Source organism: Triticum dicoccoides, chromosome 2A (assembly GCF_002162155.2).
Source record: "Triticum dicoccoides isolate Atlit2015 ecotype Zavitan chromosome 2A, WEW_v2.0, whole genome shotgun sequence".
In the NCBI taxonomy this organism is placed as follows: domain Eukaryota; kingdom Viridiplantae; phylum Streptophyta; class Magnoliopsida; order Poales; family Poaceae; genus Triticum; species Triticum dicoccoides.
In genome coordinates, this window is record NC_041382.1 from 767,826,879 (window position 1) to 767,839,725 (window position 12,847).

Below are 12,847 nucleotides of genomic sequence, written 5' to 3' on the forward strand. Positions count from 1 at the left end.
TAGTTGGCTCTTGCACAGTTTTGAGTCGCCTAAAACCTTCAAATGGCCATACCCCCACAACCCTCATCAGTAGGATATGCCAAGCATTCTACCCCTCTAACTCATGAGGGGGGCACTGCCATGCGACGGTCATGATATCAAAATCATTCTTGTCGGTATGGATCTTCTCAAGTTGTAGCAACTTGGAGTTCACAACATCTCACATCCAACAGTACCTCACACCAATGCATTTGGATCGAGAGTGATTGCTTGAATTTTTGGCAAGGTGAATAACACTTTGACTGTCGTAAAATAGAACATACTTATCTTGCTTCACATCAAGCTCTTGCAAGAAGTTCTTCATCAATATCACTTGTTTGCAACCATCAACCGCAACTACATACTTAATTTTCTGGTTGACATAGAAACACATTTCTGCAATCTTGATTGCCATGACAATGCTCCTCTACACAAGTCATCGGGTATCCAAAGGTGGACTTCCTACAATCAATGTCATTAGCATAATATTCATTTGTAAATCCTTGCAATGCAGGATCACTGCTTCCAAAGCATAAACATGACATAGAAATTCCTTTGAGATACCCAAGAATTCACTTCATTGCTTTGCTATAAGCTTTACATGGCTTTGCCATGAACCGGCTAACAACTCCAACTGCATAGGCAATATCAAACCAAGTGCACATCATGGCGTACATTAAAGTGCCCACCATAAATTGGTGTGGTATTTTATTCATTTATTATTTCTCCTTCTTGATTGTAGGACATTTTGTAGCAGTTAATTTGTGATGCATTGCGAGCAGAGAGTTCATAACTTTTGCATCCTTCATATTGAACCTTTCAAGTACTTTCTCAATGTATCTTTCATGTGAGAGCGGAAACAACTTCTTTGATCTTCATGCCAAATATTTGCTTAGCTGGTCCCGAATCATTCACATCAAATGATTTACTCGGTGCCCTTCTTAAGGAGAGCAATCATCTTTGTGTCATTTCCAACAATCAAAATTTCATGAACATATAGCAAGAGAGTAATAAAACCACCCTCGACGTACCTCTTCATAAAAACACAATGATTAGGTTATGCTTTATGATAATCTAGCCCGGTCATAAAAGACCCAAAATTCTTATACCACTGTCGAGGAGTTTACTTCAAGTCATGCAAATACTTCTTCAATTTGCAAACTAAGTGCTCCTTGACTGCAACCATGGACACACACACACATGTAACCATGTAAGAATGTTGACATCACATGAACTTGCTCAATTTCCATGTCCATGGTACCAGCCATCCGAAACACAATTCAGATTGAAGACATCTTGAACAATGGAGAAGATATTTCATCAAAGTCGATACCCTTTTTTAGTGAAACATTTCACACCCAATCTAGATTTATACCTTGGATATGAGCTGATTTATTCAGTCTTCACTCTATAATCTGTCACATTAATTTTCCTTGGACTACGCGATGTATGAGTTGTCACATGATCCACCACTTCATTATTTGCACCCCGAATCTTACTCACATATGCACCTCCATTAAGCATCCGGATTTCCATGGCTCTCCGAGGAGGAACCACCATCAGTTCTAGCTTTGTTTGGAGGTTCAACCTATAACCAGTCACCATAATTGAGATCCTTGTCCTCATGAACACCTGCACCAGTCTTTGTAGTCTTGGCCAATCAGAACACACACTTTACAGAATCGAGCCAATTTCTCATATCTACTAAAGAACATTTATCGCTCTTTACCACGGACTATACTGACCCACTTTGTTAGGTTGCCGCACATCATGACAAACACGAACATAATCTCCACATGAATTGGCATTCAACTGCATCTCTAGAATTTGCCTTGCGTTTCTTAGAAGTTTTTTTTGGCAAGTTCCTTTTTGAAAAACCATCCGGGAGCCGCTGGAATTATAGCCAAACTGGCATATGCACTATGTTCACATCTTCCATAGTACTAAAGTCATCATATGGACTTAACAACACTGACCAGCTCCTGAATAACTAAGACCCCTGCAGCAACATCCTTTACCAATCGCCAGGGCAGGCTACCTGGACAACTAATAGGTTAGGGCCGACGGGGCGGAAGCAAATTTCCTACACCGGATTCCACGTTGCACGCATGTCCTTGTAGAAAGTGCCTTGACTGGTTTTTTTATCTATATGAACCCTAGATAGGGAAAGCCATCTCACACTCTCCTTCAAGGCTGGATCATTGCCATCACAACATCGTCGAAGGCTTCATCCTTCAGATCAAGCTGATTGAAAAACTCACCCAGATCACCCTTGGTGGCGCAACCACCGCCTGAAGTTCTTCTTCTTGTCGGTCTCCCCCTTCTTCCCAGATTTGACCCTTTTTGGTACAAAGGCCTTGCCGACGAAAGGTTCATTTGGGCCATATAAGAGCTCAATAGGGGATCCAAGGTTAATACTCTTCCACAAATCAAGGATGGCAAAGCCTTCGGCGAGCTGTTGCATGTCGTTTTCTGCAGCAGGGTTCAAGTTGAATTAGAAGCCCTGCTCGAGGAAGATGATGGAGGGAAGCATTGGGGAAGTCATAGTCATTGTCATTGATGCTATAAGCTCAAGCACCACGGTGATCGTGAAACATCGATGATTAATACACCACCAATCCCATGATCAACTCCGAACCATGGAAGATAGTAGAGGGTTGTGTGGTGCTCGAAGGAATCTCAATGGTGATAAAAGTGATGTGGTGGGTTTACCCAAATTCAGGCCACTCGGTGGTTTCTAGACCTACGTCCTCCCTACCGGGGTTTATAGACCAATGAGTACATTACAATGGTGTAGATCTAATTTACGAAGACCCAGCTTAAATGTAGGTTGCCTCTGAAGTTGATGATCTCATGGCGGAGGTCCATATGTTTCTCATATAGGTAGATGGATGCTAGTTGTGGTAGCTATCTCCGGGGGATACGGTATGAGCAACTGATCCCAGTATTAATATGGAGAACATATATCCTATAATAACCAGATCCCGACATGGCATACCCGTCCTTATCCTCTTAGAGTGCCTACTCGAGCACAGTGGGTGAGTGACTCGAGAGTTCTTAGACACTCTTTCAGGTGATGCGGTCCACGGACTCCCATAGGGTACCCTCCTGGACTAGGTATCCTTACTCACCGACATCCCCCTTGTGTACAATAGAAATATGTTCTGTTTGGTGGACTTGGTGAAGGACCAAAATACATGCATGGATTAGTAGTGACTTGAGATTATTTCTCCTAAAAAAATATAGAAAAGTGAAAATTGTACAAAGAATTTGGGATTTAGTATAGCACTGTATTTGTTTCATTTATAAACGATTTTAGATGATGCTTTTGGAGTGTAGAAAGCATATTTTATATTTTATATTTCTAAATAGTTCTCCTTCCTATATTTTAAAATGAGTTTTGGCTTTCATCTTGGCAATCACACGAAAAAAATACATTCTCAATGGAAAGAAAAATCATTATTCACTTCCAAAGATCCTCCTATGACTAAAGTTTTATCTTTGACCTATCCAAAAAAATATGCATCATTTGTTCTCCATCTCAATTCATCTAAAATATAGAAGAGACAACAAGGTGTTGGTGCTGGATGAAGTATCATTGTAATATGGTGCACTTTCGTATTCTGAAATTATGTAGTCTAATTAATAAGTGCTAAATACAAGTGGTTGTACTCGCTGTACTAGTTCAGAAAAAGGAGCAGCTTATATTAGGTATTCTGGCAACTAAGGGGAACTAAAGGTATACTTAATAATTTTATGCAGCTGTGTAATTACTATGGTAGAAAACAAAAATGTTTTAACACCCATTATCTTATGTCTCGAAAACAAAGAATTAGCCAATATTGCATCTCTGTAGATGCCCTTAAGCTACCATGTTTATGTCATTAAGCAAGATATATTCATAATGAAGGTAGATATTGCTTTTCACGCATCCTAATTAATAAGGAATTCCATTTGCAAACCTAGGTACCTCATTGTGGTCGATGATGTATGGACAATACCAACATGGGATGCAATCAAATCCAAGTTGCCAGAGAACAACAAGGGAAGCAGAAGCATTGTGACCACTCGGTTAGAGACCGTGGTCACATCATGTAGTGAAGCTAGTAGTGTTGATGAAGACTGCATTTATTTGATGGAGCCCCTCAATTTGGAGGACTCTAAGAAGTTGTTCCTCAGCAGAGTATTTGGTCCCAAGGATGCCTCTTGCCCCAAGGGCCTGGAAACTGAAATGCACAAAATTTTGAAAAAATGCGGTGGGCTGCCAATGGCCATTATTAGCATTGCCGGCCTCTTGGCAAGCCATAAACAGTCCGAGAGCAAAGATATGTGGGAAAGAATTCGCAAATCGATTGGGTCTCACATGGAAAGCCACCATACCCTTGAAGGGATGAGAGACATAGTTACTCTCAGCTATAACCACCTACATCATTACCTCAAGGTTTGCATGATGTACCTCAGTATTTTCCCAGAGGATTATGCCATTTCAAAGGATCGTCTCCTAAAAAGATGCGTCGCTGAAGGATTGGTTGCTGAGGTCCGGGGTTTGACCTTGATGGAGGTTGCAGAAGCTTACTACAAGGAGTTGGTGAGTAGAAGCATGATTGATCGGTCCGGTGAAGTAGTTACCTTCTATGATGGGAGGGTGGAGATGTGCCGGGTACACGACATGATGCTCGAGGTCTTGGTGTCCAAATCCTTGGAGTGTAACTTTGTTAGCCTGGTAGGTGGTCTGCAGGAAGGGATGCCGTATGATAGGATTCGCCGCCTATCCATCCACGGCGGAGAAGAGGCCGAGGATTCTGCATGGAACACAACTGCAACATGGGATAGCCGGATGAATGGCGTCGAGGAGATGAAGATGGTGAAGGAAATATGACCTAGAGGCAATAATAAAGTTATTATTTCTTTCCTTATTTCATGATAAATGTTTATTATTCATGCTAGAATTGTATTAACCGGAAACATAATACATGTGTGAATACATAGACAAACAGAGTGTCACTAGTATGCCTTTACTTGACTAGCTCGTTAATCAAAGATGGTTATGTTTCCTAACCATGGACAAAGAGTTGTTATTTGATTAACTGGATCACATCATTAGTTGAATGATCTGATTGACATGACCCATTCCATTAGCTTAGCACCCGGTCGTTTAGTATGTTGCTATTGCTTTCTTCATGACTTATACATCTTCCAATGACTATGAGATTATGCAACTCCCGTTTGCCGGAGGAACACTTTGTGTGCTACCAAACGTCACAACGTAACTAGGTGATTATAAAGGAGCTCTACATGTGTCTCCAAAGGTACATGTTGGGTTGGCGTATTTCGAGATTAGGATTTGTCACTCCGATTGTCGGAGAGGTATCTCTGGGCCCTCTCGGTAATGCACATCACTTAAGCCTTGCAAGCATTGCAGCTAATGAGTTAGTTGCGAGATGATGTATTACGGAACGAGTGAAGAGACTTACCGGTAACAAGATTGAACTAGGTATTGGATACCGATGATCGAATCTCGGGCAAGTAACATACCGATGACAAAGGGAACAACGTATGTTGTTATGCGGTCTGACCGATAAAGATCATCGTAGAATATGTAGGAGCCAATATGAGCATCCAGGTTCCGCTATTGGTTATTGACCGGAGACGTGTCTCGGTCATGTCTACATTGTTCTCGAACCCGTAGGGTCCGCACGCTTAAGGTTTCGATGACAGTTATATTATGAGTTTATGAGTTTTGATGTACCAAGGAGTTCGGAGTCCCGGATGAGATCGGGGACATGACGAGGAGTCTCAAAATGGTCGAGACGTAAAGATCGATATATTGGACGACTATATTCGAACTTCGGAAAGGTTCTGAGTGATTCGGGTATTTTTCGGAGTACCGGAGAGTTACGGGAATTCGCCGGGAGAAGTATTGGGCCTTATTGGGCCATACGGGAAAGAGAGAGGGGCTACCTAGGGCAGGCCGCGCCCCCCCCCCCCAAGGCCTAGTCCGAATTGGACTAGGGGGAGGGGCTGCGCCCCCTTCTTCCTTCCCTTCTCCCTTCCCCTTCCTTGTCTCCTACTCCTACTACATGGAAGGAATCCTAGTTGGACTAGGAAAGGGGGAATCCTACTCCCGGTGGGAGTAGGACTCCCTAGGGCGCGCCATAGAGAGGGCCGGCCCTCCCCTCCTCCACTCCTTTATATACGGGGGCAGGGGGCACCCCATAGACACACAAGTTGATCTTCGTGATCGTTCCTTAGCCGTGTGCGGTGCCCCCTTCCACGATATTACACCTCGGTCATATTGTAGCGGTGCTTAGGCGAAGCCCTGCGACAGTAGAACATCAAGATCGTCAGCATGCCGTCGTGCTGACGGAACTCCTCCCCGAAGCTTTGCTGGATCGGAGCCCGGGGAGCGTCATCGAGCTGAACGTGTGCAGAACACGGAGGTACCGTCCGTTCGGTGCTTGGATCGGTCGGATCGGGAAGACGTACGACTACTTCCTCTACGTTGTGTCAACGCTTCCGCTTCGGTCTACGAGGGTACATAGACAACACTCTCCCATCTCGTTGCTATGCATCACCATGATCTTGCGTGTGCGTAGGAATTTTTTTGAAATTACTACGTTCCCCAACAGTGGCATCCGAGCCTAGGTTTTTATGGTTTGATGTTATATGCACGAGTAGAACACAAGTGAGTTGTGGGCGATATAAGTCATACTGCTTACCAGCAAGTCATACTTTGGTTCGGCGGTATTGTTGGATAAAGCGGCCCGGACCGACATTACGCGTGCGCTTACGCGAGACTGGTTCTACCGCCGTGCTTTGCACACAGGTGGCTGGCGGGTGTCAGTTTCTCCAACTTTAGTTGAACCGAGTGTGGCTACGCCCGGTCCTTGCGAAGGTTAAAACAGCACCAACTTGACAAACTATCGTTGTGGTTTTGATGCGTAGGTAAGATTGGTTCTTGCTTAAGCCCGTAGCAGCCACGTAAAACTTGCAACAACAAAGTAGAGGACGTCTAACTTGTTTTTGCAGGGCATGTTGTGATGTGATATGGTCAAAACGTGATGAGATATAAGTTGTTGTATGAGATGATCATGTTTTGTTGAAGTTATCGGCCACTGGCAAAAGCCTTATGGTTATCTCTTTATTGCATAAGATGCAAGCCCAAATAATTTCTTTACTTTATCGCTATGCGATAGCAATAGTTGCAAGAGCAATAGTTGGCGAGATGACCATGTGACGACATATTGATATAGATCAAGATGATGGAGATCATGGTGTCATGCCGATGACGATGGAAATCATGACGATGCTTTGGAGATGGAGATCAAAGGCACAAGATGATGATGGCCATATCATGTCACATATTTTGATTGCATGTGATGTTTATCTTTTATGCATCTTATCTTGCTTTGATTGACGGTAGCATTATAAGATGATTCCTCACTAAATTTCAAGATAAAAGTGTTCTCCCTGAGTATGCACCATTGCCAAAGTTCATCGTGCCCAGACACCACGTGATGATCGGGTGTGATAAGCTCTACGTCCATCTACAACGGGTGCAAGCCAGTTTTGCACACGCAGAATACTCAGGTTAAACTTGACGAGCCTAGCATATGCAGATATGGCCTCGGAACACGGAGACCGAAAGGTCGAGCATGAATCATATAGTAGATATGATCAACATAGTTATGTTCACCAATGAAACTACTCCATCTCACGTGATGATCGGACATGGTTTAGTTGATTTGGATCACGTGATCACTTAGAGGATTAGAGGGATGTCTATCTAAGTGGGAGTTCTTAAGTAATATGATTAAATTGAACTTAAATTTATCATGAACTTAGTCCTGGTAGTATTTTGCAAATTATGTTGTAGATCAATAGCTCGTGTTGTTGCTTCCCTGTGTTTATTTTATATTCCTAGAGAAAATTGTGTTGAAAGATGTTAGTAGCAATGATGCGGATTGGATCCGTGATCTGAGGTTTATCCTCATTGCTGCATAGAAGAATTATGTCCTTGATGCACCGCTAGGTGACAGACCTATTGCAGGAGCAGATGCAGACGTTATGAACGTTTGGCTAGCTCAATATGATGACTACTTGATAGTTTAGTGCACCATGCTTAATGGCTTAGAATTGGGACTTTAAAGATGTTTTGAATGTCATGGACCATATGAGATGTTCCAGAAGTTGAAGTTAATACTTCAAGCAAATACCCGAGTTGAGAGATATGAAGTCTCCAACAAGTTCTATAGCTAAAAGATGGAGGAGAATCGCTCAACTAGTGAGCATGTGCTCAGATTGTCTGGGTACTACAATCGCTTGAATCAAGTGTGAGTTAATCTTCTAGATAAGATAGTGATTGACATAATTCTCTAGTCACCATCACCAAGTTAGTAGAACTTCGTGATGAACTATAATATGCAAGGGATAACGGAAACAACTCCCAAGCTCTTCGTGATGCTGAAATCAACGAAGGTAGAAATCAAGAAAAACATCAAGTGTTGATGGTTGACAAGACCACTAGTTTCAAGAAAAGGGCAAAGGAAAGAAGGAGAACTTCAAGAAGAACGGCAAGCAAGTTGCTACTCAAGTGAAGAAGCCCAAGTCTGATCCTAAGCCTGAGACTAAGTGCTTCTGCTGCAAAGGGACTGGTCACTGGAAGCGGAACTACCCCAAGTATTTGGCGGATAAGAAGGATGGCAAAGTGAACAAAGGTATATTGGATATACATGTTATTGATGTGTGCTTTACTAGTGTTTATAGCAACTCCTCGGTATTTGATACTGGTTCAGTTGCTAAGAGTAGTAACTCGAAACAGGAGTTGCAGAATAAACAGAGACTAGTTAAGGATGAAGTGACGATGTGTGTTGGAAGTAGTTCCAAGATTGATATGATCATCATCGCACACTCCCCTATACTTTCAGGATTAGTGTTGAACCTAAATAAGTGTTATTTGGTTTTTGCGTTGAGCATGAATATGATTTGATCATGTTTATTGCAATACGGTTATTCATTAAAGTCAGAGAATAATTGTTGTCTTGTTTACATGAATAAAACCTTCGATGGTCATACACCCAATGAAACAAGTTCGTTGGATCTCGATCATAGTGATACACATATTCATAATATTGAAACCAAAAGATGCAAAGTTAATAATGATAGTGCAACTTATTTGTGGCACTGCCGTTTAAGTCATATTGGTGTAAAGCGCATGAAGAAACTCCATGCTGATGGGCTTTTGGAATCACTTGATTATGAATCACTTGATTCTTGCGAACCATGCCTTATGGGTAAGATGACTAAAACGCCGTTCTCCGGAACAATGAAGCAAGCAACAGATTTGTTGGAAATCATACATACTGATGTATGTGGTCCGATGAATATTAAGGCTTGCAGCAGGTATCATTATTTTCTGACCTTCACAGATGATTTGAGCAGATACGGGTATATCTACTTGATCAAACATAAGTCTGAAACATTTGAAAAGTTCAAAGAATTTCAGAATGAAGTGGAAAATTATCGTGACAAGAAAAAAAAGTTTCTACGATCTGATCGTGGAGACAAATATTTGAGTTGCGAGTTTGGTCTTCAATTAAAACAATGTGGAATAGTTTCACAAACTCATGCCACCTGGAACACCACAACATAATGGTGCGTCCGAACATCATAACCATACTTTATTGGATATAGTACAATCTATGATGTCTCTTACCGATCTACCACTATTGTTTTTGGGGTTATGCATTAAAGACAGCTGCATTCACGTTAAAAAGGGCACCATCTAAGTCCGTTGAGGCGACACAATCTGAACTGTGGTTTGGCAAGAAACCAAAGTTGTCGTTTCTTAAAGTTTGGGATTGTGATGCTTATATAAAAAGGTTTCATCCTGATAAGCTCAAACCCAAATCGGAGAAGTGCGTCTTCATAGGATACCCAAAGGAAACTGTTGGGTACACCTTCTATCACAGATCCGAAGGCAAGACATTCGTTGCTAAGAATGGATCCTTTCTAGAGAAGGAGTTTCTCTCGAAAGAAGTGAGTGGGAGGAAAGTAGAAAACTTGATAAGGTAATTGTTCCTTCTCCCTTATTGGAAAGTAGTTCATCACAAAAATCTGTTCTTGTGACTACTACACCAATTAGTGAGGAAGCTAATGATGATGATCATGTAACTTCAGATCAAGTTACTACTGAATCTCGTAGGTAAACCAGAGTGAGATCCGCACCAGAGTGGTACGGTAATCCTGTTCTGGAAGTCATGTTACTAGACCATGACGAACTTGCGAACTATGAGGAAGCGATGATAAGCCCAGATTCCGCGAAATGGTTTGAGGCCATGAAATCTGAGATATGATCCATGTATGAGAACAAAGTTTGGACTTTGATTGACTTGCCCGATGATCAGCAAGCAATTGAGAATAAATGGATCTTCAAGAGGAAGACGGACACTGATAGTAGTGTTACTATCTACAAAGCTAGAATTGTCGCAAAAGGTTTTCGACAAGTTCAAGGTGTTGACTACGATGAGAGTTTCTCACTCGTATCTATGCTTGAGTCTGTCCGAATCATGTTAGTAATTGTTGCATTTTATGGAATCTGGCAAATGGATAAACAAAACTGCATTCCTTAATGGATTTATTAAAGAAGAGTTGTATATGATGCAACCAGAAGGTTTTGTCAATCCGAAAGGTACTAACAAAATGTGCAAGCTCCAGTGATCCATCTGTGGACTGGTGCAAGCATCTCGGAGTTGGAATATACGCTTTGATGAGTTGATCAAAGCATATAGTTTTATACAGACTTGCGGTGAATCCTGTATTTACAAGAAAGTGAGTGGGGGCACTACAGCATTTCTGATAAGTATATGTGAATGACATATTGTTGATCGGAAATAATGTAGAATTATTCTGTAAAAGCATAAAGGAGTGTTTGAAAGGAGTTTTTCAAAGAAAGACTTCGGTGAAGCTGCTTACATATTGAGCTTCAAGATCTATAAAGATAGATCAAGACGCTTGATAAGTTTTTTCAACGAGTATATACCTTGACAAGATTTTGAAGTAGTTCAAAATGGAGAAGTCAAAGAAAGTGTTCTTGCCTGTATTACAAGGTGTGAAGTTGAGTAAGACTCAAAGCCCGATCACGGCAGAAGATAGAAAGAGAATGAAAGTCATTCCCTATGCCTTGGCCATAGGTTCTATAAAGTATGTCATGCTGTGTACCAGATCTATTGTATACCCTGCACTGATTTGGCAAGGGAGTACAATAGTGATCTAGGAGTAGATCACTGGACAGCGGTCAGAATTATCCTTAGTGAAATAAGGATATGTTTCTCGATTATGGACGTGACAAAAAGGTTCGTCATAAAGGGTTACGTCGATGCAAGTTTTTGACACTGATCCAGATGATTCTAAGTCTCAATCTGGATACATATTGAAAGTGGGAGCAATTAGCTAGAGTAGCTCCGTGCAGAGCATTGTAGACATAGAATTTTGCAAAATACATACGGATCTGAATTTGGCAGGCCCTTTGACTAAATTTCTCTCACAAGCAAAACATGATCACTCTTTGGGTGTTAATCACATAGCGATGTCAACTAGATTATTGAATCTAGTAAACCCTTTGGGTGTTAGTCACATGGAGATGTGAACCAATCACATAAAGATGTGAACTATTGGTGTTAATCACATAGCGATGTGAACTAGATTATTGACTCTAGTGCAAGTGGGAGACTGAAGGAAATATGCCCTAGAGGCAATAATAAAGTTATTATTTATTTCCTTATTTTATGATAAATGTTTATTATTCATGCTAGAATTGTATTAACCGGAAACATACTACATGTGTGAATACATAGACAAACAGAGTGTCACTAGTATGCCTCTACTTGACTAGCTCGTTAATCAAAGATGGTTATGTTTCCTAACCATGGACAAAGAGTTGTTATTTGATTAACGGGATCACATCATTAGTTGAATAATCTGATTGACATGACCCATTCCATTAGCTTAGCACCCGATCGTTTAGTATGTTGCTATTGCTTTCTTCATGACTTATACATCTTCCTATGACTATGAGATTATGCAACTTCCGTTTGCCGGAGGAACACTTTGTGTGCTACCAAACGTCACAATGTAACTAGGTGATTATAAAGGAGCTCTACAGGTGTCTCCAAAGGTACATGTTGGGTTGGCGTATTTCGAGATTAGGATTTGTCACTCCGATTGTCGGAGAGGTATCTCTGGGCCCTTTCAGTAATGCACATCACTCAAGCCTTGCAAGCATTGCAGCTAATGAGTTAGTTGCGAGATGATGTATTACGAAACGAGTAAAGAGACTTGCCGGTTACGAGATTGAACTAGGTATTGGATACCGACGATTGAATCTCGGGCAAGTAACATACCGATAACAAAGGGAACAACGTATGTTGTTATGCGGTCTGACCGATAAAGATCTTCGTAGAATATGTAGGAGCCAATATGAGCATCCAGGTTCCGCTATTGGTTATTGACCGGAGACGTGTCTCGATCATGTCTACATTGTTCTCGAACCCGTAGGGTCCGCACGCTTAAGGTTTCGATGACAGTTATATTATGAGTTTATGAGTTTTGATGTACCGAAGGAGTTCGGAGTCCCGGATGAGATCGGGGACATGACGAGGAGTCTCGAAATGGTCGAGACGTAAAGATCGATATATTGGACGACTATATTCGGACTTCGGAAAGGTTCCGAGTGATTCGGGTATTTTTCGGAGTACCGGAGAGTTACGGGAATTCGCCGGGAGAAGTATTGGGCCTTATTGGGCCATACGGGAAAGAGAGAGGGGCTGCC

At 41.7% G+C, this 12,847-nt stretch overlaps 1 pseudogene; it reads left to right on the forward strand.

Moving 5' to 3' along the window:
• Positions 1 to 4,216: 4,216 nt before the first annotated feature.
• LOC119352398 overlaps positions 4,217 to 12,847 on the forward strand; it is a 10,552-nt pseudogene continuing 1,921 nt past the window's right edge.